General features: G+C 42.6%; 1 protein-coding gene and 1 long non-coding RNA gene across 5 annotated transcripts in view; one reads left to right on the top strand and one right to left on the bottom strand.

Annotated features, from left to right (window-relative positions):
• The window catches only part of MOBP (myelin associated oligodendrocyte basic protein), a 51,398-nt gene extending 38,961 nt beyond the window's left edge, over positions 1–12,437 (bottom strand). For 3 of the 4 annotated variants that reach the window (XM_086720505.1, XM_025914021.2, XM_086720506.1), the window contains exons 1-2: positions 12,302–12,433; positions 5,030–5,108 (exon numbers count right to left, since the gene is read on the bottom strand). The gene's annotated coding sequence lies outside the window, so the exon portion shown is untranslated. Of the gene's footprint in view, positions 1–5,029; positions 5,109–12,120; positions 12,208–12,301 lie in introns of all 4 variants that reach the window. The other variant, XR_015255969.1, reaches the window with a different exon arrangement.
• LOC147577069 (uncharacterized) lies at positions 42–27,143 on the top strand. The gene is made up of 4 exons (XR_015255971.1): positions 42–510; positions 5,989–6,071; positions 21,454–21,567; positions 27,014–27,143. It is a non-coding gene; the product is annotated as an uncharacterized LOC147577069 (long non-coding RNA).

The raw sequence follows: 27,143 nt of genomic DNA, 5'->3' as shown, positions 1-27,143 counted from the left end.
CTAATAAATATCAAATTTTCATGTCATTGACAAGACGATTTCATACTTCTTACGGACCTATAAAGACTGAGATGAGCCAAGACAATTTTGAATAAGCACTGAGCCTTGTTCTACAAGATGGAGACACTTATCATAAGCTATACTAATTAAGACAAGAGAGCGTTGCCGTGGAAATAGAACCAACAGATCAAGGGGACAGAACAGAGAGCTTAGAAACAGACCCACGTAGGTAGAGTAACATGGTTCATGACCAAGGGGGCATTTTTATTTTTACCGGAAAATGGAAAAAGGGAGACGAAACGAAAGCAGACCAATAACCCCAACGAGAATAATAATCGCGAACACATGTTAGGAGATACCAGCCAGGCACTGTTCAAAGGCTTTATGTGTGTAACTCACAGAATCCTCACCCCCTCACAGTAGCTCTCGCGGTAGCAAAGATACAGAGAAGTCAGAAAACCAACCCCAGGACACAGAACTAGCAACTGGATCCCCAGGATCCCAACCAAGGTAAGCTAGTCCGTGTTCCTAACCTTGACACTCCGTGGCTTCTAACAGAGCGGACGTGAATGGAAAGAAGAGAAATCATAAACACAACGATGTCATAGAACAAAAGATGCCATGAAGTTACAAGGCAAAAGACCTGTGCCATGACAGAAGAAAAATACAGGAACACAATGAAAGGGCAGCGTTTTCATAATCAGAATGTTAAAGGAAAAAAAAAAAAAAAAACAGACAATTTTTTTTTAATATGAAAACAGGCACAAAACAGGAAAAAGAGGACACTTTACAAGCCACTAATTCTATACACACGTGGGGCTGGAGGACTCAAGAAAATGACAGCGAGGAAACGTAATAGATGCCCATTCCAATTGACCTCCCTCCAAAAAAAGGAGTGATAAGGGACTCCCAGAAGCGCACAGGGATGGGAAATCGGGGAACAAGGTCTGGGCTGGAGTTCAAGGCGCACCAGGGAGGAATGCACGGGGGCGCTTTGCGGAAGAGATGTTTCTGGAATAAAACCCGGGCGGGGGGTAGAGGCCTCACTGCAGACCAGGGCTTCGTTCGGCTACCACAGCCTTCCAAAGCTCCTCCGCTCTGGAAAACAGTTATCACCGCAGTGCTTAGCCATTCCACGCTTAGCACCTTCCTCACGGACCTTTAACGGTTCCTAAAGCCTTGCTCATTGTCTCAGGCCGAGGGTAATGCTTTCCTCTGAGTGTCGATTTGCGCGCTAAAAGGCAATGGCTTCCAAGTGGCTTAGTTCGCAGCAGCAAAAATACATGCAGAAAGTAAACTTGGGTTGTAACCACTGCGTGCTGTCTCTAAGGAGGCCTTTATCCGTTTGACCTCATTTATCCATGTGTCTATCTCCTTGGCAACCAAGATGTCTACAAATCGGTAGGAGTGTTGAGCGGTGGATTCTTGAACTGGGAAACCGGTTCCCGGTAATGGAAAATTTCATCTAAATATTTATTTTGATTCAGGGTGCTTTTCCACAGAGAGCATCATCTTGCCAAACTCCGACACTGACTTGGGGAACGGCTGACGCTATAAAAATAACAGCATAGAAGTGCCTCGATTATCTTGGGGTTGACAACCCATCTGGGGAGACAGAGCAAAGCCCGCGTTGCTTTGCTCTGTGCCAGGGGACAAGGACAAAGGACAGTGGCCCCAGGACCACCCTACTCACACACCACTATCTCGTACACTTGTGCAGAGCCCTTTCTGACAACAAACGCTACCTGACTCCAGCTGTTCTAGGAAAAGGAACAAGTGTGACCCAAGTTTGATATCCTTAGCACATAGATAATATATTTAGCAAATGTTTTGGGGGTAAAAACCTTGCTTATTATAGCGGAGCCACAGAAACGTGTAAGAAGTACAGTAGTTTTCTGAATGTGTAATTTTAATAACATGACATTCTTTCTTCTAGAAAGTATGCAACACATTGTTTTAACTTATGGGTATGTGAACTTTACACTAGAATTTTATATAGATCAATAAGTCCACAATTTTCTATAACCGGGGGGGGGGGGGAGGGGGGTGGTGGGCAGGAGGGTCCAGGAGAAAGAACCAAAGGCATGAGTTTGTCTCCTCATGTATCCATTTCCCTACTCAACAGAGTCTTTCCCCAGTTACAAGGCAAACGCCTTGCTTCTTAGTTAATATGTCACACAAGACTCCTCATAATTTGGTCTTTGCCCACCTTTTCCCTGTACAGAGAACCCATCTTCCAGATTTGCATTATCTTATAGAGAAACCTAAATGTTAATTTGGCCTGTGGTCACAGCAAGGGGGTAAAAGGAAGAACCTGGATTACCTGATCAGCTGATTTATTGTTCCACTGACCACTCGGGGAAGGTGAGAGCTGTGAAGCTGCCTTGGGTTCTCCAAGGGCATCAGTTTCAGGGAGACAGAGAAAAGAACCAGCCAGAAAGAAGCTGAAATAAGCACCGGGCTGTTGACTACCCTTTACCTAAATTTTGTGTCCAAGGACACAGTGTGAGTCACCCAACAGCAGCTACGCTGGTAGGCTGCCACTTAGCTTTGTTCCATTTTGCAATTTATTTCCTTCCATCTTTATATTTACTTATTACATTGAAATCACTCATCTAACCAAAGAAGCAGGAAGGGGAGTCAAGGATGAGTCCAAGGTGTGTAGTTCAAGGAACTGGCTGAGCAGCAGAAGCATCTACCAGAAGAGAAGTTTTAGGGGAAGAGGCTGACTCATGAGTTGAGTTTTAGGTGCACTTGAGTTGGGGTGTTTGAAGGGCATCTAGGCTGAGATGTCAAGTGAGCATTTCAAAGAAGATGGAATTTAAGTTGTGGGAGTATAGGGAACAAGTGAAGCCCTGGGATGGGATTGCCCTGGCATCAGACTGTGGAGTGAGGAGAGGGTGGGGTGTGCCTGGGGGCCCGCCCGTGTTTCCAGGCAGGCAGAGGAGAGGTGATCGGCAGAGGGTAAAGAGAAGCACTGGGGGTGGGGGAGGTAAACTGGGTTGTGTGGTATTGTGGGAGCGAAAGGGAAGGAGGGTTTCCAAAGAGTGAGTGGACACCTTGGTGGAATGATTCTGAGAGGTGGTGTAGTAGGAGGACCAGAAAAAGCGCATTGAATTAAGTGATACAGAGGTAACTGGTGACTTTGACAAGAACTGTTTCCATGGCGTGGTTGAGACAGAAGGTAGATTAGAGGATTTGTGGAGAGAATCGGGGCTGAAGGCATGGAGAGACACTGTAGGCAACTCAGGCCAGAGATCTGAGAATGAAGGGCAGGAGAGCAGTGGTAGGGAGAGGAAGATGTAGTTTCCAGACTTTGGGCAAGCGGAGGGGTGACTGGTCTATTTGTTGATTTGTGGGGGGGGGGGGGGGGAGGTTGTTGTTGTTATAATGAGACAGATAAGAGCAGCATGAGTGCTGATGGGAAGGGACTAAGAGAGGAAGAGACTGAAATCAAACAAGAGAGAAAGTAATTAGTGTCCTTGAGGAAACCCCAAGGAGACGGGAGTGCAGAGCACACACGCAGGAGGCAAGAGGGAAAGCAGTTGGCTGTATGAAGTTCCCACCGAATGGATTCCATTTTTCCAGTGAAATGGGAGGCAAAAGAAGCTGAGAATGAGACGGTTGGAGATTTGAGAAGAATAACATGCGTTTAAAAGAGATTTTGTAGGGGCACCTGGGTGGCTCAGTTGGTTGAACGTCCGACTCTTGACTTCGGCTCAGGTCACGATCCCAGGGTGGTGGGTTCGAGCCCCGCCGTGGGCTAGACGCGGAGCATGGAGCCTGCATGGGATTCTCTCTCTCTCCCCCTCTTTAAATAAATAAATGAGATTCTGTAGACATTTGAAGGTCAGGCTGCCAGGTAGTTTAGATGGCCTGGGTGGGGTCACAGACTATTCATGTGTAGTGATAGAGGTAGACTTCTGCCTCACTGTGTTTTTCCCCAGTTGTTCTCAGTAGCCAGGGCACAGACAGGGCAAAGACACATGGTTCATCTAAGGACGGGATTTGCCAGAGAATTTGCAGGAAAATCATTGACGTGATGGATTCCAGAATCTACCAGTAATAGGAAGAAAATAGATAGAAAGGGGCAACTGAGGAATAGATAAATAGAGGGACAGGGAGACGGAAGGGAAAGTCAACTCAAAGCACCTGGCCAAAGAACAGTGGTCGTGGGGAACGTAACAGAGCAGGTTGACAGAAAGGAAGGCTGTAAATGAAATGCTAGATGTTGGCACCATTTGATTCGGAAATGGAGTCGTTTCGAGTATTGTTGAGTGCCGTAGCATGCGATGGACAGATGAGGCAGACTGGGTAACTGACTGGAGTAGTGAGTAGTTCATTCACAGGAACATTGAAGTCATGTGGGCTGATGGATGGAGTCGGAGCGGAGAGGGATGGGGAGGCTGACCACAGAAACATCGGTGGAGGAGGCGTGACTGGAGGCCAAGTGAAGACGGGCACAGGGAAGGGAGCACGAGCTTCCAGGGGGGGAAGACCAGCTAGGGCGTGAAGGGGTAGTGGTCTGAAAGTGGCAATGAGGAGGACACCGGCTCACTCAACTCTGGAACCACTTGGAGCATACGTGTCCCCCATTTGACCGGCTGACAGATGAAGCCTTGTTATCAGAGGACTGTCCCGGTTCAGTTAAGACAAAGAAATAGAAGGAATCCCCCGAGTAGGGTGTAAAGACAGGGGAAGGAAGTCTCTTTTTCACAGAATGGCTCCTCCCCCATGCATAGGACATGAGTTTGCCAAAAGTGGACAAATGGTGGCCAGGGTCATGGTCCCTTTGCTGTAGAGAAGTGTTTTTGTTCTTTTTTTTTTTTCATATTTGTATGTCCCCAAATCCAGGATACCGTGAAACACCTGCAATAGTTTCTTTTTTTTTTTTTTAAGCGTTCAACTCTTATGGAAAGTTTGATTGCTCAGTCTTTTGCTGATTCTGCTTTGACGTTTTGAATACTAGGAATCATTATACAATAATTTAGATGTAGACCCAAAAGAGTGTAAGAAATTCGTTTTGTACCTGTGTTTTCATCCGTACACGTCTGGCGATTAGATCTCTGTTATGAGCTCGTCTTGGTATCATTTGCTCCTTTTTTCCCCTGAAAGTGAAGCAATAGAATGCATTCTGGTTAATTTGGTGTTTTGGTTATTGAAATTGTCATAAATCCAAATGTGCTATACACAGAGCTTCACTCTCACCGCCCTAAGAAGGATTATGATGTTCAATTTAGATGTGAACTGTCAGTTGGGGGCTAGGGAGAGGACAGCATTACAAAATGGCAGGCAAACTTTTTAAAGACCATCTTATCATTATAGAGGAAAAGTGCTATATGTCCAGTTAATTCACTGTCATTAAGGAAAAACTCTTCAGTCACTTCTCCTAGTAAATCTGGAGCTTTACGACAAATCTGGTGTTTTGCTTATAACACTAATGAATGAAATTCCTCAAATACATGAAATGTCGGAGTCTGGCTTTAAAAATGCAAGCCATAGCAATTAAGCGTCTCAGGAAGAGTTAGACTGTCCTCCTCCAGTACAGCTCCTGAGGAGAGACGTTGAAAACTCAATGAAGGAATCCAATTTGATACGGCATTAAATTGAGAATTTCAGAATATCAGTTTTGTTTTCCCATGCAATATGGAGATTTGTGACCATCCATAACCATCTGTGCCCTTATTTCTTAATATATATCAAATCCTGGAAGTGTCGTTTGAACAAAGGGGTCTTATAGTTCCAAAAAATAACCTGCAAAAGAAACCTGTAATTCCCATTAGTTGTTCTTTTAAGGTTCCTGGACCCAATCCCAATGTTGTGGGGGGAGGGGTGTCCTCCCACCACGCACACAACACCAAGAAATTCTTGGACATCGGCAGGGTGTCGGGGAATTCAAGTCAGTTCTGACGCTACTGGGAAACAGCATCAGATTCCACAGGTTAAGAGTTCTGTTCCACAAGACTGTCTCTCACCCCCCCATTTCAGACTCCAGACCCGTGGCAAACCCCAGGATGTTACCTGTGCTTCTACAAAGTGGCTACAGCTTGGAGGTTTTAACAACCTCTTTGGTAAGTTCCATTAATTTGCTAGAGTGACTCACAGAACCCAGGGAAACAGTTATTACATTTCAACAGCCAAGTGAAGAGATACAGAGGACAAGGTTTGGGGGGAAAGGGGTGGAGCTTCCCTGCCCTCTCCAGGCACTTTGCTGCCCCACATCTCCAAGCATTCACCAACTGGGAAGCTCTCCAAGCCTTTGGGGTTTTAGAGAGGTTTCGTTATACAGTCATGGTTGACTAAGTCACTGGCCATTGGTCAACTCCCTTTAGCAGCTCTCTCCCCAAGGTCAGGGAGTAGGACTGAGAGTTCCATTCCTCTAATCACCTGGTTGGTTCTCATGGCAACCAGGCCCATCCTTAGGGTACTTAAGGGCTTTCCCAACTCACCTCATTAACATAACAAAAGACACCTTTATTGCCCTTATCCTAGGAAATTCCAAACGTTTTAGGAGCTGGGAGTCAGAAACCGTAGATAAAAACCAAATACACAACAAAAATTTATTTTGGCCATTTGAATGACCAAATGTATATTTCTTGTAAATCACAATATCACAGTTGTCTTGGTTGATAATTTGTCTTAGTTGACAGCTAATCATTGTAATAATGATGCAATTGACAATTCTGTGTCACTAACTGTAAAAATTATTGTAAGATATCTCCGTCAAATCAGATGATCATGTTCCTTTTAAATTTAAATTAAGTTAAAAAAACTTTCTATTTTTACATTTATTTATTTATTTTTGAGAGACAGAGAACAAGTGGAGGATGGGCAGAGACAGAAGGAGACACAGAATCCAAAGCAGGCTCCAGGCTCTGAGCTGTCAGCACAGAGCCCAGACAGCCCCACGCAGGGATCGAACTCACAAACCGTGAGATCATACCTGAGCTGAAGTCGGACGCTCAACCGACTGAGCCACCCAGGTGCCCCAATTTAAATTAAGTTTTAAAAAGTACATTGCAAAGGGGCGCCTGGGTGGCTCAGTCGGTTGAGCGTCTGGCTTTGGCTCAGGTCATGATCTCATGGCTCATGAGTTCAAGCCCCGAGTTGGGCTCTGTGCTGATGGCTGGGAGCCTGGAGCCTGCTTCGGATTCTGTGTCTCTCTCTCTCTCAGTCCCTCCCATGCTTGCACTCCCTCTCTCTCTCTCTCTTAAAAATAAATAAACATTAAAAAATTTTTTAAAGTACATTGCAAAAATAAACTATTGAGACTACACTAAAATAAAAAGCTTTTGCACAGGGCAGGAAACCATCAACAAATGAAAAGCCAACATACCGAAAGGGAGAAGATATTTGCAAATAACATACCTAATGAAAATGAGATTTCAAGATTCCAAGATAAAGGATCTCTTTAAAAAAAAAAAAAAATAGGGCAGGGATGCAGGTACCTACCTAGCTCAGTCGGTAGAGCATTCAACTATTGATCTTGGGGTTATAAATTTGAACCCCAAGTTGGCTGTAGACATTACCTAAAAATATAAACCTTTAAAATGAAATAAAATAGGGCCAGGAGGCCATAAGGGAGAAGGAATTTATGCACGTTCTCCTGAAGGAACTGTGAACTCTTCACCAGCTACAAGCCCTAGGTCTGGACTCCTTCCTCACCAAGACACCAGAATCTTCACCATTCTTCAACTTCCAAAGGAGCCAGTGAGATTTGACACGTCTCAATCCTTCATTTGCATATTAACCCAACCAATCCCAGTTCACCTCGCTCCAATCCCTGTTTTGCATAACAGACCTGACTGAGAACTGCACTTGTGACCTTTTGCCTTTATAGCCCTGTCCCCTCTTAGTCTTTCTCTGAACATAATTCAGGTTTCTATCTGAATCTGTGTTTCCCTTATTACAATTCTACTTGCTCAGATACGTGCCTCTTAAATTTTCAGTGAATTCTTATTTGGTCAACACCCATGAGGGGTTAATATCTTAAATACAAAGAGAACTTATGCAACTCAACACCCCCCCCCCAAAAAAAGAGGAATAATCCAATTTAAAAATGGGTAGAGGACCTGAATAAGCATTTTCCCAAAGAAAACATACAGGTGGCCAACAAGACGCATGAAAAGATGCTCAACATCTCTACTCACCAGGGAAATGCAAATCAAAATTGCAATGAGATACCACCTCACACCTGTCAGAATGGCGAGTATCAAAAAGACAAGAACAGGTGTTGGTGAGCGTGTGGAGAAAAGGGAACCTTCCTGCACTGTTTTGGGACTGCAAGTTGGTGCAACCACCATGGAAAACAGTACGGAGGTTCCTCAAAAAGTTAAAAATAGAAGTACCATACGACCCAGTAATTCCACTAGGGGTTATTTGCCCAAAGAAAATGAAAACACTAATTTGAAAAAGTATATGCACCCTACATTTATTGCAGCATTACTTATAATAGCCAACATATGGAAGTAACCCCAGCGTCCCTTGATAGATGAATGAATAAGGATGTGGTACGTACATATCCATGCAATGGAATATAACTCAGCTATAAAAAAGAATAAGATCTTGTCATTTGTGACAACATGGATGGACCTAGAGGGTATTATGCTGAGTGAAATGAGTCAGACAGAGGACGACAAATATTAGATGATTTTACATCTAAATGTGTAATCTAAAAAATAAAAACAAACGAAGAGATACTCTCCCTTAAAGAATATTTCAAATGAGTACATGTAGAAGCAATGAGGGAAATAGAAAATCACCATTAGAATACCTGGGGACAGCACAGGACTTCTCTATGAGTATGTCTTTCATACACAAACCAACCAATTGAGAGCCTACCCTTGTCAATTACCCTCTTTATCAAGGTCCCGCAGATTAAGCCAGCATTCCTGTCCTAAACACCCCAAGGCCAGGAACCAGACAAATCAGAAGAGCCCTTCTCAACAGGCCTTCCCAGAACCCACTGAAATTATTCAAACTAGCTCATCCTGAATTTACCTAGCCTGTTTACACTGCCTTACCCAGTCCTCCCTCCAAAACACACAGTAAAGCTCTTCCCCATATTTTCCCCTCATTCCCTCTGGCTTCTGATCACCCTGGTGCTTCCTCATGTGGCCCTGCATGGTGAGGCATATGCCCTCCTTTACCAAAAGGACTTTACTGTGAGTAACAATCTTATCAATGGCAATCATCTTCTGATCTGCTGCCCTCCTCAAGCCTAAATAAAAACAAAATCCTGAGTACACTTTTAAACAGACTGGTCTTTTACTCACCCAGAGCACAGCTAATACCTCCAAGTTTTTACCTGTACATTAGGGGTAACAGGGTTACAGAAATCAGAGAGGCCTGCACAGCCAAAAAGAGGTCACTTTTGGAGCCTACACAATGGAACCTAATCCTAGGGTCCCAGCCCAGCCCAGCAGACTTGTAGGTTGTGGAAAGAAACTCAATTCCCATCCACAAGACTCTTCTGGCCTTCCAAGGCTTCCATGTACTGGCCCCCAATTCTTTTGGCTAAGTGAGAGAAGGAGGACCTCATTTTTCAACCCAGGATGGCTCATTATGGGAACACATAATCCTCTAAGTAAAAATCATTTTTTCAAACTCCAGGGTGACTTCCAGATAAGACAATCAAAACAGCTAATGCTACATTTTCCCAAAAGCTGAGTTCCTCCATAGTAAATAGTTGTATGTCCAGAACTCTAAATTTCTTTTTTTTTAATTTTTTATTTAAAAAAAATTTTTTTTAACGTTTATTTATTTTTGAGACAGAGAGAGAGAGAGCATGAACAGGGGAGGGTCAGAGAAAGAGGGAGACACAGAATCTGAAACAGGCTCCAGGCTCTGAGCTGTCAGCACAGAGCCCGACGCGGGGCTCGAACCCACGGACTGCGAGATCATGACCTGAGCCGAAGTCGGATGCTCAACCGACTGAGCCGCCCAGGCGCCCCCAGAACTCTAAATTTCTAATCTAATTCCATATTAGGAAAGAAAATATCTATATACCTTATCCAGGGAACAGTCCTGTTAAAGCCATAATACATTTACTTGACTACAAAGATCACATAAGAAGTTAACAACTGCTTTACATTTATGTTATGATGACTTCAGCATTTTCTCTAGAGGGAAAAAAATGGATGCTTTCTATTTGGAAATCTTAAGAATCTATTTAAATAACTTTCCCAAAAGAGAGGAAGTCTGTTAAGAAGTTAGTCTCCACCTTCAGAATGATAAAACTGTCAGTCACCTCCAAACAGAAGTTTTCTCACAAATAAAATGAAATTTCTTTCTTTTCTAGCACACTGCCAATGTGCTAAAGGTCACCAGCAGGCCTGGAGTGGCTATCCAAGACCACTCTTTGTGAACTGTATGTTTTCAGTGGATGCTTAGAAAGGAACGATCACATTCACGAAATGAACACTCATAAAGCAGCAGACATGAACCTAGCACATGCAAAGAATGTACGTTAAAAACTTCACTATATACCTACCAAGTTCATGTACATATTGTTGCAATTGTTATTTTTAACAAAAGGGCAGCACTTACACCCTTTTGGTGAATACTTGAAAATTATCTGTAAAAACTGTAGATTTTAGATTTTTTGTGTGTGTGTTTTCTTGTAAGATTTTAGGTACTCCTTTAAATTTTTTTTGATGTTTATTTATTTTTGAGAGAGAGAAAGACAGAGGTGAGCAGGGGAGGAGCTGAGAGAGAGGTAGACACAGAATCCGAAGCAGGTTCGAGACTATGAGCTGTCAGCACAGAGCCCAAAGCGAGGCTTGAACTCATGAACTGTGAGATCATGACCTGAGCCAAAGTCAGACACTTAACCGACTGAGCCGCCTAGGCGCCCCTAAGAACTCATTTAAAATTCTAGTTACCATTAGCAAACCCAGACCCCGAGTTAGAAGTCTGTACAATCAGATTCAAGGATAAATTTGGAGACATACAGTCTGAAATGCAAGCATATTCCTTACAAAACTGCCTAATCTGGACCTAATCATGTGAAGACATCAGATCAAACCTATACTGAGGGACATTTAACCAAAGAAAAGGCCTATACTCTTTAAATTTCTCTATACTCTTTAAATTTCTAAATTTCTCAAGGTCATGAATGAGAATGACTGTCTCAGGTGCTCTTCCAGACTAAAGGACACTATAGACACATGGCAAGTAAAGTGATGCATGATCTGGAACCGAAACCTGGGACAATTGACAAAATCTACGTGTCTGTGGATTAGATAACAGTATTTTCTCAATGTTGGTTTTCAGTTTTGATCGTGTCTGGAAATTCATCTCAAATGGCTTAGAAAAAAATACACATAGTGTATATAGAGAAAAAGGAGAGAGACTGACAAAGAAAATGTGGTAAAATGTCAACATTTGGGTGATCTGAGTACATCTGGAATTTTTGTATGGTTTGCAGTTTTTCTGCAAATCTGAAACAATTTCTTAAAGCAGACTCAACACTCAACCTGGGGCTCGAACTCACAACTCCAAGATCAAGAGTTGCACACTCTACCAACTGAGCCACCCAGGCGCCCCCGAAACAATTTTTAAAATCCACTCACGAAGGCATTCTCCCGCTAATCCAAATAAACATAGCTATACATATAACAGTGATCTGTTTTTTTCTTCCTGTTTGATTTCACAAAGCAGTAAAAATGATTTTCCCTATTTTTCACCTAGTACTTTAGCCAAGTTAATTGTTTTATTCCCATGACACATAATCTTTTCTTTCCTTGTTCCACCCCCCACACACTGGAAAACTCTGGTTTCTAAGAGATTCTGCACAAGATTGAGCTTTAGCATCTTTCCATTTAAGGTCGTTAGTCTACAGGGAGCAAAATTCTAACAAGATTTGGGCTTTCTTGTTCCATAAGTATCCCCCATACGTAAACCAGCTGCATGAAGGAAGACTTTTTCCTAGATAAGAAGAAAACAACTCATTTTCAAATCGTGACAAATAATAAACGCATACATAGAAAAAGAAGCTAATGGCTCCATTAATCTAGTTCCAGGAACATCAGTCTTTAAACCTGAAAGAATCTGAGTTAGGGTTTGGAACCTCTTCCCCAGGCTCAGACAATTCCCATTCCAGGAGGGCCCTCTGCTCACATTAGAATAACCTTGGTGTCCTCTGCTCTTGCTTTCTCCACCATCTTATGTTCTCCCGATCTTGACTGCTATTACGCCAAACTGCCCCTGGAATATAATGAAATGGCCCATACCAAAATGTGCACTTGCCACTTGAAGATGAAGTACAACCTGAAGATGAAAACCTATGGAATTCCCTTACCTTTGAGTAGCAGTTGTATGAAAGAGGCTCCACTGGATCGGGTCCCTGGGGGGGTTGAGGCTACCTCAATGCATGCAGAATATATAGGGAGAGATTATATATCCGGGTTTTTCATTACACAAGGTATTTTTGATGGGTTCTCAGCCAAGATCCACTTAAAAACAAAAGCCACACAAAGACTACAAAAAGGCCACACAAAGTTTAAACAAAAGGCTAAAGAAAGACCAAACAAAAGCCAAAGAAAGTTTAAACAAAGAGTGAAACAAAGACAAAACAAAGGCCAAACAAAGACAAAAACAAAGACAAAAACAAAGGGCAAAGGAAAATCTAAACAAAAGCTAAGCTGAGCTACAGCCATACTATACACACACACAAACCCACACATATGCACACCCCACATCCACACTATATCTCCACATACACTCGAATATTTCAGTCCCCCACCTTCTTCATCCCACATAATCAACACTCCATGTCAAAGCCCTCACCAAGGCTCACTCCATACCAACTCCACGGCACATCAAACCACAGGCCAGGTCCAACCAAACCAAACATCAGCTCCAAACCACACACCCTTTGGTGTGTGATTTGGAACCAGAGACATGCATAGAGGAGAACATGAGAAGACATGGGGAGAAGATAGTCAACTACAAGTCACAGAGAGGGACCTGGAACGGATCTTCTCTCACAGGCCTCAGAAGAAACCAACCCTGCTGACACCTTGACCTCAGACTTCAAGCCTGAGGACAGCGAGGCAATACATTTGTTACTTATGCCACCTGGTTTGTGGTACTTTGTTACAGCAGCCCTAGCAAACTAATATGCCACAGTCCCCGTAAGTACTATTTTAATTAATTTTCATATTTATCAAAATAATACGCCACCTCACTCCGCTCCATAATCCCACTTACCAGAGGCAACCACATTGCCACATTTAACTTTTTTTTTTAGCTATTTTTTCTAGATTTATTTGCACATTGCTAAATAATTCCACAAACAGCCATTTATATACTTATTATTTATTGTAGGTTTTTGACTTCTTAATGAGGGTTTCATTTTCTTACTCTCTACTCTTTGCTCTCTCTTCTCCTTCACCCACTGAATGTAGTCTTGTCAGTCAGTATATCTATTCCTATAAATATTATTTCCTACGAGGGTGTCTGGGTGGCTCAGTGGGTTAAGCGTCTGACTTCGGCTCAGGTCGTGATCTCACGGTTCTTGAGTTTAAGCTCCGTCAGGCTCTGTGATGACCACTTGGAGCCTGGAGCCTGCTTTGGATTCTGTGTCTCCCTCTTTCTGCCCCTCCCCTGCTTGTGCTCTCTCTCTCTCTCTCTCAAAAATAAATAAATATTTAAAAATAAATAGATAGATAGATAGATAGATAGATAGATAGATAGATGATAGATATTATTTCCTACAGAACTCATAATCAACTCTATTATTTCCTTCCTCTTTACAACTTCATTTTTTTGGGGAGTTAATAATTATCCTGTTTTTGCTTTCATTTATTTTAATTTGCTTAGTTTTTTATTTATGTATCATCCATTTTTTTCCAAATATTCCAGCAGATCTCTCAAATATCAATCAATAATTTTGTCAAGCATTCCTAGCCATCAAATAATCATTTCCATCTATTGTCTTCTGTGATTGTCTATTCTCTAATTGTTCTGTTTTTAGACTGGATGCTCTCAAAGCCAGCGCAGGGCGGGGACTCCCTTTCATTGCTTTCCTGTAATAGATCACCAGTGCCCTGGATCCCATGTCATTCTCATTTTTGCTTTGCCCCCTCATTTTCCTGAAGCACAACCTCTAGTATCTTCCTTAGAAAGGATATATATGTATATACAATAAAACCATGGTTTGCAAGCAAAATCCATTCTGGAAATATGCTTGTAATCCAAAGCACTTGTATATCAAAGTGAATTTCAGGGACCATTGGCTCAGTTGTGATCACGTGACATTCGGTGTCACCTACTACTCGTATTGCAAGACATCGCTCATTTATCAAGTTAAAATTATTAGAAATGTTTGCTCATCTTGTGGAAAACTCACAGAACAAGTTACTCGCAATCCAAGGTTTTACCACATATGTAAAATGAATCTTTTCGAGTGCTCGAATACCTGAAAACTGCTTTATTCTATTCTCACACTTGGTTGCTTGTTTGTCTGGGTATAGAATTCTGTGTTGAAAATTAGAGTTCTGGGGCACCTGGGTGGGTCAGTCATTCGAATATCTGACTCTTGATTTTGGCAGTCATGATACAAGAATCATGGGATTGAGCCCCGCATCAGGCTCTGTACTGAGCCTGGAGCCTGGTTAAGATTCTCTCTCTCTCTCCCTCTGCCCCTCCCATGCTCTCACTCTGTCTCTCTAAAATCAAATAAAAAAAATTCTTTTTAATTTTAAATTAAAGGAGCACCAGTTGATTAAAGGTCTGACTTCAGCTCAGGTTATGATCTCATGGTTTGTGGGTTCAAGCACTGACAGCTCAGAGCCCGGAGCCTGCTTTGGATTCTGTGTCTCCCTCTCTCTCTGCCCCTCCCTGCTCCTTCTCTGTCTCTCGCTCTCTTTCAAAAATAAATAAGCAGTAAAAAAAAAAAAAAATTAAAATTAAAAAACAGAAAATTAGAGTTCCTCAGAATTGTGACTGCATTGATTTTCTGTGTTTTTTTTCCTACAGGGCAACTTATTGTTGAGAAGTTCTAGGCCTTTCAGATTCCCATTCTTTTTGTGATTTTTTAAAAAAAATATTTTATTTATTTTTTTGAGAGAGAGAGAGTACGAGCAGGGGAAGGGAAGAGAGGGACGGAGATACAGAATCCGAAGCAGGCTCCGGGCTCTGAGCTGTCAGCAGCGAGCCTGATGCGGGGCTCAAACCCATGAACTGTGAGATCATGACCTGAGCCGAAGTCGAAGACTTAACTGACTGAGTCACCCAGGCGCCCCTCCTTTTGTGATTTTTAACAAATGTCTGGAAATGTTCAAGGTCTTATTTTCACCCTAATTGTCCTGAAACCCCTCCATTCCTTCAACGTGAGTGTTTTCTCATCCCCACTTGATAGGTCATTTTCCCCTGGAAATTCGTAACACTCTATTCTTTAATTTTTATGTAGTTTTTATTCATTATCCCTGTCCACTTTCTTTCTTCTGCCTGAAAACTTTTATTGGTTGGCTCTTAAAAAGTAATGATAGAAAACTAAATGGATCCTCCAAATTGTTCCTCATTCCTCTCTTTCCTAGCTTACAGTTCTTTGACTTTTGGTTCCACCTTTCATGAAGTTTTCTTATTTTATTCATTGTATACCATTGTATATTTTCTTTCGGTGATCAGATTTTTCAATTCTTTCTTGTTTGCTGACGTTCCCTTTTTCAAAGCACATAGTCTTTTCTCTAAGCCCCAGGAAGATAGTGACTATACTATGTGGGATTTGTTCATTACTTTTGTTTTGTTTGCTTCTTTGTTGGCTTTGTTCCTTAAATTGAATTAGCGAGCTTATTCCAGATTCCTTCATCCTTCTTTTGTTTTCATCTCTCCTCTTCCTGTTGAAAGCTCTCTCCTTTGTCTGCTGACCTTCACTGTCTCTTTCTGTCCCTTAGGCATGCAGGGGGTGACTGGATGCTCCAAGTACCAGCACAGGGCTTGTTGACGAGTGGTCCAATGGGAAGCCACTCTGGCCTTTATGTGGGCAGATTTGAAAACCTAAGTAGCTGGAAGATTTTCCCCTAGGGTCATTCAGTTTGTTCAGGGAGGAGCAATGGGTTCTCCAGCCTGGAAGGAGTAGGGATGTTAGGGGAATTTGAATATCTTGCTACTGATTCTGTGATCAGGAGAGGCTAGGGACTGCACGACTCTGCGGATATGTCCCCTTTCCAAGCCCTGCCCATCACCTCTGCGCTCCACAGATCCTGAGTCTGGAAATTTCTCCATAATCAACTTCCAGTGACCAGAGCAAGTTGGTGCAGTGAACCTGGAAATCCATTCAGGATGTTGACTTTCATGACTAGTACTTCCCATGTGGACACTCCCAGCATTCTAGCACATACGTTTGTCCTGCTTTTTCTGGCATCGTCACTGAAAGCAGTTAAAAATTTTTAAGCATATGTATTTATTTTAGGGGAGCCTGGGTGGCTCAGTCGGTTCAACATCTGACCGGCTTAAGTCATGATCTCACAGTTCGTGAGTTCGAGCCCCACATAGGGCTCTGTGCTGACAGCTGAGGGCCTGGAGCCTGCTTCGGATTCTGTGTCTCCCTCTCTCTCTCTCTGCCCTTTCTCCACTCGTGTGCTGTCTGTCTTTCTCTCTCTCAAAAATAAATAAACATTAAGCTTATTTATTTATTTTGAGAGAGGGAGTGCTCCTGTGCATGCAAATGGGGGAGGCGCAGAGAGAGAGGGAGAGAGAGAATCCCAAGCAGGCTCCGTGCTGTCAGCATACAGTCCCATGTGGGGCTCGATCCCCTGAACCGTGAGATTGTGGACCTGAGCTGAAATCAAGAGTCGGACGCCCAACCAACTGAACCACCCAGACACCCTTTGAAAGCACTTAAATTGGAATCTCTTCCACTCTGCCAGGTCGGTTACTTCCTCCACCAAGTCTGTATGTCCCCAAAATGGGTTCTAATCGCTCACCTTTTGGTGTCTCCCTTTCTTGGGGGGCTGAAACTTTTAAAAAATTCTCTACTGCCCCTCTGGAATAAAATATTTTTTTTAATTCTTTACTTTTTAAAAGGATACTTTTTACTACTATAATTTTAATAATTTTTTGGAAGAGAGAGGAAATAAAATAAGCATGGGGAGTTAACCTGGCACTTTTCTACAATACATTTTTTTTTATTTTATTTTTAAGCAATCTCTACACCCAGTGTGGGGCTCGAACCCGCAATCCCAAGATCAAGAGCTTCATGCTCCACCAACTGAGCCAGCCAGGCGCCCCTAACCTGCCACTTTCAAGCAACAAATGCAGTAATTGGTTTAATTGAGATACAATTTACATACCACGGAATTCACAATTCTGTGATGTAAAATTCGGAGATTTTTAGTATATCCACAAGGGTGTGGAGGCATCACCACTACCTAATTCTATAAAATTGTCATCACTCTAAAAACAAACCCCAACTTATTAGCACTCAGACATAATACTATTTTATATCAGCACATAGAGAGTCAAGCGTTCAATAAGTTAGAGAGTATGGCAAATATTTTGTTAGAGGGATTACTGACAATGAGTATAAAATGAGTGACTCATCTATAGGAGAAAATTACTCTAGGAAAGTCATCGGTGAGATAAAGACATCCCCATGTTTCACCTAAAAACTGAAATGTATGAAATGTACATAAAGTCGTATCCACTGTTAGATAAGCCCTTCTCCCTATCAAATTATGTATCAAAATATGTGTTGTAAAAGTTGCTTTTTGATTAAAAGGATAAAAGACAAGCGAGAGATTTTCAGATTCCTAACAAGAATGCTATTTTTTTCCTGTAGAATATGGGGGGGGGGGGGAGGTGGAGTTTTATAAATAACTGTAAGACCATTTAATTATTACAAGACAAATAATTCATTGATTACATCTGAGAGAAACAAAAGTCAATGGTTTCTAGTCTGCCCTTCAATCCTCGCTTTCAGAGCAAACCTGTCTCCTCCAAGACTTTGACTTTGGTCTTGTAGATCTTGGACTACACAGAGCCCAACTTTCGATGGTAAACAGAGGATTATGATACCAACTGAGCCGCCAGCCGCTCAGACAAAGCCTTTGTGTGTTCCCAGGCTCCACACCCAATCCCTCTCTCCCTCTGCACTATGCCAGGGGCCAGTCACAATTGTGTTCTGGCCAGTGGGGACCTGCAATCATGTACATTGTGTTCCCTAATTGAGGGTCTGGTTTTGTCCAAGTTGCTGTGTTAAAACCCGGTCTGCGGCAGACATGCCTCTGCTACTCAGCTTCCTGGGCCCTGTGCATGGATTTAGTCCTTGTAATATTACCACTAGAGCGGGAAAAGGTGGACACAGGGTAGCAAGATGCAAGGCTTCTAGCAAAAGGAGAGACTCAGAATATGAATGTGTCGTTGTGATGCGTTAAAGAAAACCGGAGCCTAACAGTAGGGTTAAGGATAGATTTGATTCAGGAACTATTGCAATAGGGGGAAAGAGACTTTGATATAAACCTGGGTTCAATTCCAAATACAATAGGGACGGTGGGGATTTATAGCCAAGGAGCAGGTTGGAGGAACTGGTGGGTAGAAAATTACCAAGAGGCGAAAGAAAGAAAGAAAGAAAGAAAGAAAGAAAGAAAGAAAGAAAGGGAGAGAGAGAGAAAGAAAGAAAGAAAGAAAGAAAGAAAGAAAGAAGGAAGAAAGAAAGAGAGAAAGAAAGAAAGAAGGAAAGAAAGAAGGAAAGAAAGAAGGGAAGAAGGAAGGAGAGAAAGAAAGAAAGAGAGAAAGAAAGAAAGAAAGAAAGAAAGAAAGAAAGAAAGGGAGAGAGAGAGAAAGAAAGAAAGAAAGAAGAAAGAAAGAGAGAAAGAAAGAAAGAAAGAAAGAAAGAAGGAAAGAAAGAAGGAAAGAAAGAAGGGAAGGAAGGAGAGAAAGAAAGAAAGAGAGAGAGAAAGAAAGAAGGAAAGAAAGAAGGAAAGAAGGAAGGAGAGAAAGAAAGAAAGAAAGAAAGAAAGAAGAAAGAAAGAAAGAGAGAAAGAAAGAAAGAAAGAAAGAAAGAAAGAAAGAAAGAAGGAGAGAAAGAAAGAAAGAAAGAAAGAAAGAAAGAAAGAAAGAAAGAAAGAGAAAGAAAGGGACGCCCCGATGTCTCAGTTGTTTAAGCATCCAACTCTTGATTTCGGCTCAGATCATGATCTCACAGTCGCAGAGATGGGTACCCAGAGATGGGGTACTTCTGGCTGAAGCACCTTGACAGTGTCCTTGCTGCAGGTGAGCCAGGGAGATCAGGCATCCACCTGGAGGTGGTGGGGGTGAGGAATTTAGTCAGAGATGGGCTGGGGGATTCTCGATAAACTGACTTAGCCAGATTCTTGTTCAAATTGGTCAAGGCAAAGACAGACTTGGAAGTCCCAAGGTCGAGGCCTAATTGGAAAGAGGCACCAAAGCAGCCTGACTGAGGTTGGTCAAGAAGGGTGTCTGTCACATGTCAGCGTGCTGCAGTGAGGGACCCCTGATTCTAGTTAGTGATGTCAATTATCTAGAGACAGGAAATACACACAGTGAGATGTGACCCAACGTTAATGGGAATAATCTTATTAAAAAAAAAAAAAAAAAAGAACTGTCTTTGTTTTTAATTTTAGGCTTGCCAAACAGCCAAGAATGTACCATTTTGTTACCTGGTAGTTTGTTGAGAAAGTGCCTTGAGAAAATCACAGTTGCCATGTAATCTGCTTCAAAAATAAAAGTGCCTATCACACTGCCCACACTGTATTATTATACAATAATACCTCTGGCTTCTCTAACTTATTGCCCCTTGACACACTAAAAATCTGGCTTCTGATCCTGTAACTCTGAAGTCTACATTAAGTGTAGACAGCACACACGTGACTGAGAACAGACGATCTTTAACACAGTCTTTACTGCAGTTTGCATCTAAAGTTCCAAGTGACCCTCCTCCTCTTCTCTTGACTCCAAGTTTGGTTTCTGGGCAAGTGCAGCCTCATTGGAGGAAAATCTACATCCGGTTCCACGGAGCCCGCGCTGCGCCCTCTCATGGGGCACAAGAACCCTGAGATCACGACAGGAGCCAGAGTTGGCTCTTAACCGACTGAGCCATCCAGGCCCCTCCTGTAAATGAATTATTTTAAATTTGGGTTGTGTTTTTGTTCAAAATCCATCATAACTCTGCTCAATAGTCGATGAATGGAGCACCAAACGACTTCAGTGTTTGAAGCTTTAGCAGATCACAATTATCATTAAACCTGAGGAACTTGGTAATCAGTTCCCACCCTGCCCAGCACCTCTCTGTTGAGACCTGCCTCCAGAGTCCCCAGTGGATGGATCGCCCACCACAGCACTTGCCTGCCCAGTGATGTCCCCAGTTTCCCTTCCCCACTCTGCTAAGTGCCCAGGCTTCCTGAGATGGCCCCCCACCCCAGTAAATTACTTGTACTAGATTCCTTGTCCCTGGGTCTACTTCAGGGGGATCCCAACCTAAGTACAGACCACAGGATGGTCTTCCCATGAGCCTTGCCCTTTATTCCTTCATAAAATATGGAGCCTCATCAAACCTGGAAGGTGTATCCGCCTTGTAAGGGAAGGCATTCCCCACCTGGACCAACTGAGCTCTAGGTCATCCTAAACTTTTGGCATGATTCAGCCAAGTGTTTGCTTCTGTTTGCTGCTAAGGCAGATGCCACGACAGTCCTTGGTCCTACAACCAGTTCCTGCTCCAACAGGTGCATTAGCAGCTTCTGAGACTGGGGCCTCTCCATATGAAGGTGCTACCCATCACTCAGTTTTAGATTGTTATTAGCTTCTAGATATACTCTTTTTAAAATAATACGAACATGGGGCACCTGGGTGGCTCAGTCGGTTAAGCGTCTGACTCTTGATTTCGGCTCAGGTCATGATCTCATGGTTTGTGGGATTGAGTCCTGCGTTGGGCTCTGCACTGACAGTGTGGAGCCTGCTTGGGATTCTCTCACTCCCTCTCTCTCTCTGCCCCTCCCCTGCTCGCTTACTCTCTCAAAGTAAATAAACCTTAAAAAACCTTTTTTAAAAAATAAAATAATATGAACCGATTATGGATACAGTATATGTTAAATTCTATAAATGTGCAACACTGGTTACTAAAGGAAAACCACTTTATGCTTGAACATTCGGACATTGCAGATAGACACATATCCAACCGTAGTGATCCGTAGCAAAGCCGTGAAGTCCACACTCGTGAGGCTATAGACTTGGTCTCGTGGAACCAGTGACTGGAAGAAATAAATACTGAAGGGCAGGGCACCCAGGCATGCAAATAAGGAACGTGTAGTGTCTCTCAACATCTGCAGTGTCTTTGTTAGTCGCACAAAGTGTGATTTTACACTCTAAGGACAAATGCCCTCAGTCTTTGTACAGATTTGACCATAGTGGGTCACAATCAGAGTTATTTTACAACATGAGATTCTAATCTCTCTGCAAATAATTAACATTTTGAATATGACTTACTTGCAGCGACTGGTTTAGAAGAACAGAAAAACAACAAGGCCCCAAACCAAGATTCCATGAAAACTTTGGTTGAACACAATCTTTATTTCAGGAAACATGCTGAGGAGATGGTATTTTACGGTCAGTGTTTTCATTTATTCATTTAAATATTTAATATTGATTTGGTTTTTTTTCTCAGTAGATTTCAGTGAATCACAGTGTTCGGCATGATAACTTGGTAACTTGTTTTTAATATGAAGAATTTTTTTAAATATACACCAAATTCAGGGAGAATTCTGTATTTTTTTTTTACCTACTTCCAGTAACAGTATTTTCCTTTCTTGTTTCATTTACCCCCCATTTTCACTCCCCCCCCCCAGACCCACACACACTATTTTGGTGGGGAAAGAGGGAAAGGATCAGAAGTTTAAACATCAAATTCTAGGGTCGGCAAGTGGCTCAGTCTGTTAAGCGTCCTCAGGTCATGATCTCGCGGTTTGTGAGTTCGAGCCCTGAATCAGGCTCTGTGCTGACAGCTCAGAGCCTGGAGCCTGCTTCGAATTCTGTCTCCTCCTCTCTCTGCCCCTCCCATGCTCATGCTCTGTCTCTCAATAATAAACGTTAAAAAAAAAAAAAAATTTTTAAGTCAAATTCTAGGGGCACCTGGGTGGCTCAGTTGGTTAAGCGGCCGACTCTTGGCTTCCGCTCAGATCATGAGCTCATGGTCTGTGAGATCGAGCCCCAGGTCAGACTGTGCTAACAGTGGGGAGCCTGCTTGGGATTCTCTGTCTCTCCCTCTCACTCTGCCCCTCCCTCCCTCATGCTGTCTCTGTCTCTCTCAAAATAAACAAACACACAAAAAAGATATGGTTAAAGAGAGAGCACATAAAAACAAAGTTTCTCCTATCTTTTTTAAGTTTTTCTTTTTAAGTTTATTATTTTTTTTTTTAATAACCTCCACACGCATCGTGAGGCTCAAACTCACACAGCAGATCAAGAATCACATGCTTTTCTGAGACAACCAGGCACCCCTCTTATCTCCAATCTATTTTTTTTAATGTTTATTTATTTATTTTTGAGAGAGAGAGCGCACAAGCTGGGGAGGGGCAGAGAGAGAGAGAAAGGGAGAGAGAGAATCCCAAGCAGGCTCCTGTCAGCACTGAGCCAGATGTGGGGCTTGATTTCACAAACCACAAGATCTTGAGCTGAAATCAAGAGTCAGACGCATAAGTGACTGAGCCACCCAGGCACCCCTCTAATCTTTTTTTAAAATTTTATTTATTTACTCTCTCTCTCAAAATTAGACACTAAAAATTTTTTTTAAGGTTGGGGGGAGGTAAAGATTGGGTAAAAATAGGGATATTATAAAATAGACTATCCTACTTATGTGTTTCTCACATCAGACACGATGGTTGGAAGCAAAAATAACACCATTTGGTGTTCTCAATGTATATAGTGGGAATACTTAAGACAATTACATTTTAAAAGTGGGAAGCAAAGGGTCGTAAATGGAAGTAAGGTTTCTGCACTTGGCTGATTGAGAAGTTATGTATATATATTGTCACATCTAGAGCAACTACCAAACAAATTTTGACAAAATGATATACTAAAGCACGATATAAATCAGGGTGGAATTCTGCAAATGTTACGAGGAGCCCAAGAGAAGGCCAGAAAAGAGCAACAGAAGAACAAGGGGGCCGGAGATACACTGAAAACAAACAAAAAATCCTCAGTCTCACATTAATCAAGTGGCTCTCAAGAGGCTAGATTGTGACTCTATGTCAAGGTTTTGTGTTTTTGTTTTTCATTTTTGGATAAGAGTAATAATAATTGTGAGGAAAACACACTGCTGTAATAAGCCAGTCACAAAAAAGACAAATAGTGTATGGTACCATTGCGAGGTCCCAAGACCCCCTGTCCAGTAACAGGAAGGTGATTTTTATATTTCTGGAACTTTGATCACTGGAAGGCAGGACAAAGCAAGCTTTCTAAAATTGCCTTAAAAAAATTTTTTTTAATGTTTATTTATTTTGGAAGGAGAGACAGAGTGGGAGGGGCAGGGGAGACAGAATTTAAAGCAGGCTCCAGGCTCCGAGCTGTCAGCACAGAGCCCAACGTAGGGCTCCAACCCACGAACCGTGAGATCGTGAGCTGAGCCGAAGTCCCACGCTTAACTCACTGAGCCACCCAGGCGCCCCTAAAATTGCCTTTTTTTTTTTTGACAATAAGTGTGGGATTGGAATTTGTCTTCTGTGGAGGGCTTTTCTAATTCTGAGAGGAATCTCCTTATGTGACATGCGGGAGTGACTCACTCGATAAATTATTTTACATAAAAATAAATGGCCCCCTAGCTTTACTTATATTGCTAGTTTATTATAAAGGACCTACCAACTCAGGGGGCACCTGGGTGGCTCAGTGGGTTGAGCGTCTGACTCTTGATTTTGGCTCAGGTCCTAACGTCACAGTTGGTGGGATTGAGCCCAGCATCAGGCTCTGTGCTGACAGTGCAGAGCCTGCTTGGGATTCTCTCTCTCCCTCTCTCTCCCTGCCCCTCCCCCACTCTCTCTCTCTCTCTCTCTCTCTCTCTCTCTCTCTCACTGTCTCTCCAAATAAACTTTAAGGGAAAAAAAAAAAAAAAAAAAAAAAAAAAAGGACCTAACTCAGGAATCGTCAAATGGAAGAAAAATGGGGAAGAGATATTTCAGTGCAGGGGGTGGGGGGTGGTCTGTACAGATGTCATGTGTCCTCTCTGAGACAGCCACATTCCGATGAGTCTTTCAACCCAGAAGCACTCTACGTTTTTATTTTATTTGTATTTGTATTTGTATTTTTAAGTAATCTCTATACCCAATGTGGGCTCCAACTTGAGACCCAAGATTGAGTCACATGCTCTCCCAACTGAGCCAGCCAGGCACCCCCACCCAGAAGCTCTTTAAAGGATACTTTATTTTCCTTTTATCTTTTTTTTTCTTTTTCTTTTTTTCTTAAATTTATTTCTTTATTTTGAGAGAGACAGAGACAGTGTGAGCGGGGGAGGGGCAGAGAGCGAGGGAGAGAGAGAATCCCAAGCAGGCTCTGCACAGAGCCTGATGCGAGCTCGAACTCACAAAACTGTGCGATCATGACCTGAGCTGAAACCAAGAGTGGGACGCTTAACCGACGGAGCCACCCCGGTGCCCCTCTTTTTCTCTTTATTTAAATCAAGGTTTCATCACTTAAGCACGATTGATTAAATTGTCCATCATTGCTGATTGAACACAATCTCTGGTCCCTCTTGCCTCCCTGGAGGTCACAGGGTTAGGGCTGTGCTGAAAGTTCTGGCCTTCTGATCACCTGGCTGCTTTCTGGGTGAGCAGCTGCCATCCTGAAGTGATCTAGGGGACCCCACTTTGAGTCATCTTAGCATACAGGGCACTCTTCTTCTCCCTCAGGAATTGCCAAGGATTTTAGGAGCTCTGTGCCAGGAACTGGGGACAAAGATCAAATATATACATATCTATATTTTATTAGACCAAACAAGAAGGGTAGGAAAATTCTGTTAAACTCATTTATCTGCATAAAAATAGGTAGATACCTCTTCCTGGCCCACTTCTAGACCTATCTAATACGACTTCTATTGACTTTCTATCTAATGGAAAGAAGAGAAAGCCAAAGTAAGACCCCACAGTGGAGACATACCTCTTACTCACAGTGGGTTCCAAGGGCCAAAGCGTCCGCCCAGGGCTCCCCGGGGACAGAATTCTACACAGACCGTTCAGAAGTTTCTCCAGCTCAAGCTGACACCTAGATCTGTTGTCAGAATTCTGTATTTAACAATCTATCTTTGACAAGACCTACATTAAGAATGCATTTGGCATCTTGAATTTGTTCACTCATGCTATAAATAACTGAAACGCAATTTCACCAAACCCTGCTCAATCACATTAGGAGTGATTTTCTGGTGTTTTCTATTTTATTACATCGCTCATAATGCTATTCCCTTTCTTTATAAAGATGCTAGGTGGACTATTTCATTTGAAGAAGGATTAAGAGTTTATTCTGTGTGGTTTGGACAGCACTTTCTTATATTCATAGGAAAGTGGAGAAATCCATAGCTGTTTCTATAATCAGAATCAGGGAACTTTGCTCTGAGTTTTTAAGTTCCTTTTCTCTGTGATGTACAAAGTGATAATCCTCCTTGGTGAAATCTGAAAGCATTTTCCTATTTTTTTTTTCTTTTGAGAGAGAGAGGGTGCAAGTGAGCAAGAGGCAGAGAGAGAGAGAGAGACAGAGAGAGAGAGAGACAGAGAGAGAGAGAAGAGGGGCTTGTGTTCTCCTGAAGCGGGGCTCAAACTCACGAACTAGGAGATCATGACCTGAGTCAAAGTCAGATGCTTAACTGACTGAGCCACCCAGACATCCTCCTTCTCTTTTAATGATTATTTTCCAAGATGTAAGTAATCTTTCAGCGCTCTGACGCGGGGATACAGAAGACAGGACTGATCAAGGAACAGTGGGAAGTATTCGGAATAATCTTGTGACCTCCCTTTAGGGGGAAAGACCACAAGAAGGAAAAACAAAGGATCATGGAGAGTCCTGTTTTCACCCCAAGACTTTACTGCTTTTGTTCTGTACCATGAGCCCTCTGGCCAATCCTGTATTAAGTGTTCTTTCCAATCACAGCTATCGCTCTACCTGGCGACAATGGATCTCCCCATTTATTCTGATCCATGCCTTTGGTATATACCCTGACCCCCACCATGCAAAATATGATCTTCCTCTAACCAAAATCCAGAGGTAAAAAAAATCTGCCCTACCTTATGTCATGATAAAGCATAGAGCTTTAGTAATTAGGAGAATGTAGCATTGGCCTAGGGACAGACTCATAGAGCTAGCTGGGGGAAGAACAGAGAAACCAGAATCAGACCTTGCATGGATGGACCCTGGATTTCTGACAGATAGCAGTTCTACGCAACGAAGAAAGGATGGGGTTTTCAACAGAATGTGCTGAGGGTTGTGGCTATTCATAGGATTTTACATACGGTGATGAAACCATTTGACATAAGTTAGAGTTTAAGACCCACAGTGGAGAAATTCTAGCACACCAGGCCCTATCCAAAATGTTCAAACACCCTTATTGGTAATGGCCAGAACCTAGAAATAATTCAAATGACCATTGCAGTTGCTATGGTCTGAATGTTTGTGCCCTCCAAAATTTGTATGTTGAAATCCTACACTTAAATGTGATGGTATTAGGACATGGGGCCTTGGGAGGTGATTAGGCCATGGGGTGGAGCCCTCAGAAATGGAATCAGTGCTCTTAACAGATAGATGTCACAGAGCTCCCTAGCCCTTCTACCCTGACCCAGAAGAGGACCTTCATTTGACCATGCTGCCATCCTGATCTGAAACTTCCAGTCTCCAGAGCTGTGAGCAATACATTTCTGTGGACCATAAACTACCCAGTCCGTGGTGTTTTGTTACAGCAGGACGTGTCGTGAATGACTCGACAGGAGCATGGCGACTGTTGACGGAAGCACAAAAATAACATCGAGGAAAGGAAACAGATCACACAAAGCATAGTAAACGTGCTATGCTTCCATTACAGGAAACTCAAAAACAAACGGACCCAATTCGAAAGCGGACAAAGGATCCGAATAGATAGCTCTCTAAAAGAAGGAAAACAGATGGCCAATAGGCAGGTAGTCATCAGGGAGATGCACGTCAACACCACAACG

The sequence above is a fragment of the Puma concolor genome, chromosome C2 (assembly GCF_028749965.1).
Source record: "Puma concolor isolate L17-30 chromosome C2, mPumCon1.1.hap2, whole genome shotgun sequence".
In the NCBI taxonomy this organism is placed as follows: Eukaryota; Metazoa; Chordata; class Mammalia; order Carnivora; family Felidae; genus Puma; species Puma concolor.
Note: the sequence above shows the minus strand (reverse complement) of the source record. Positions and strands in the feature narration are given on the sequence as shown.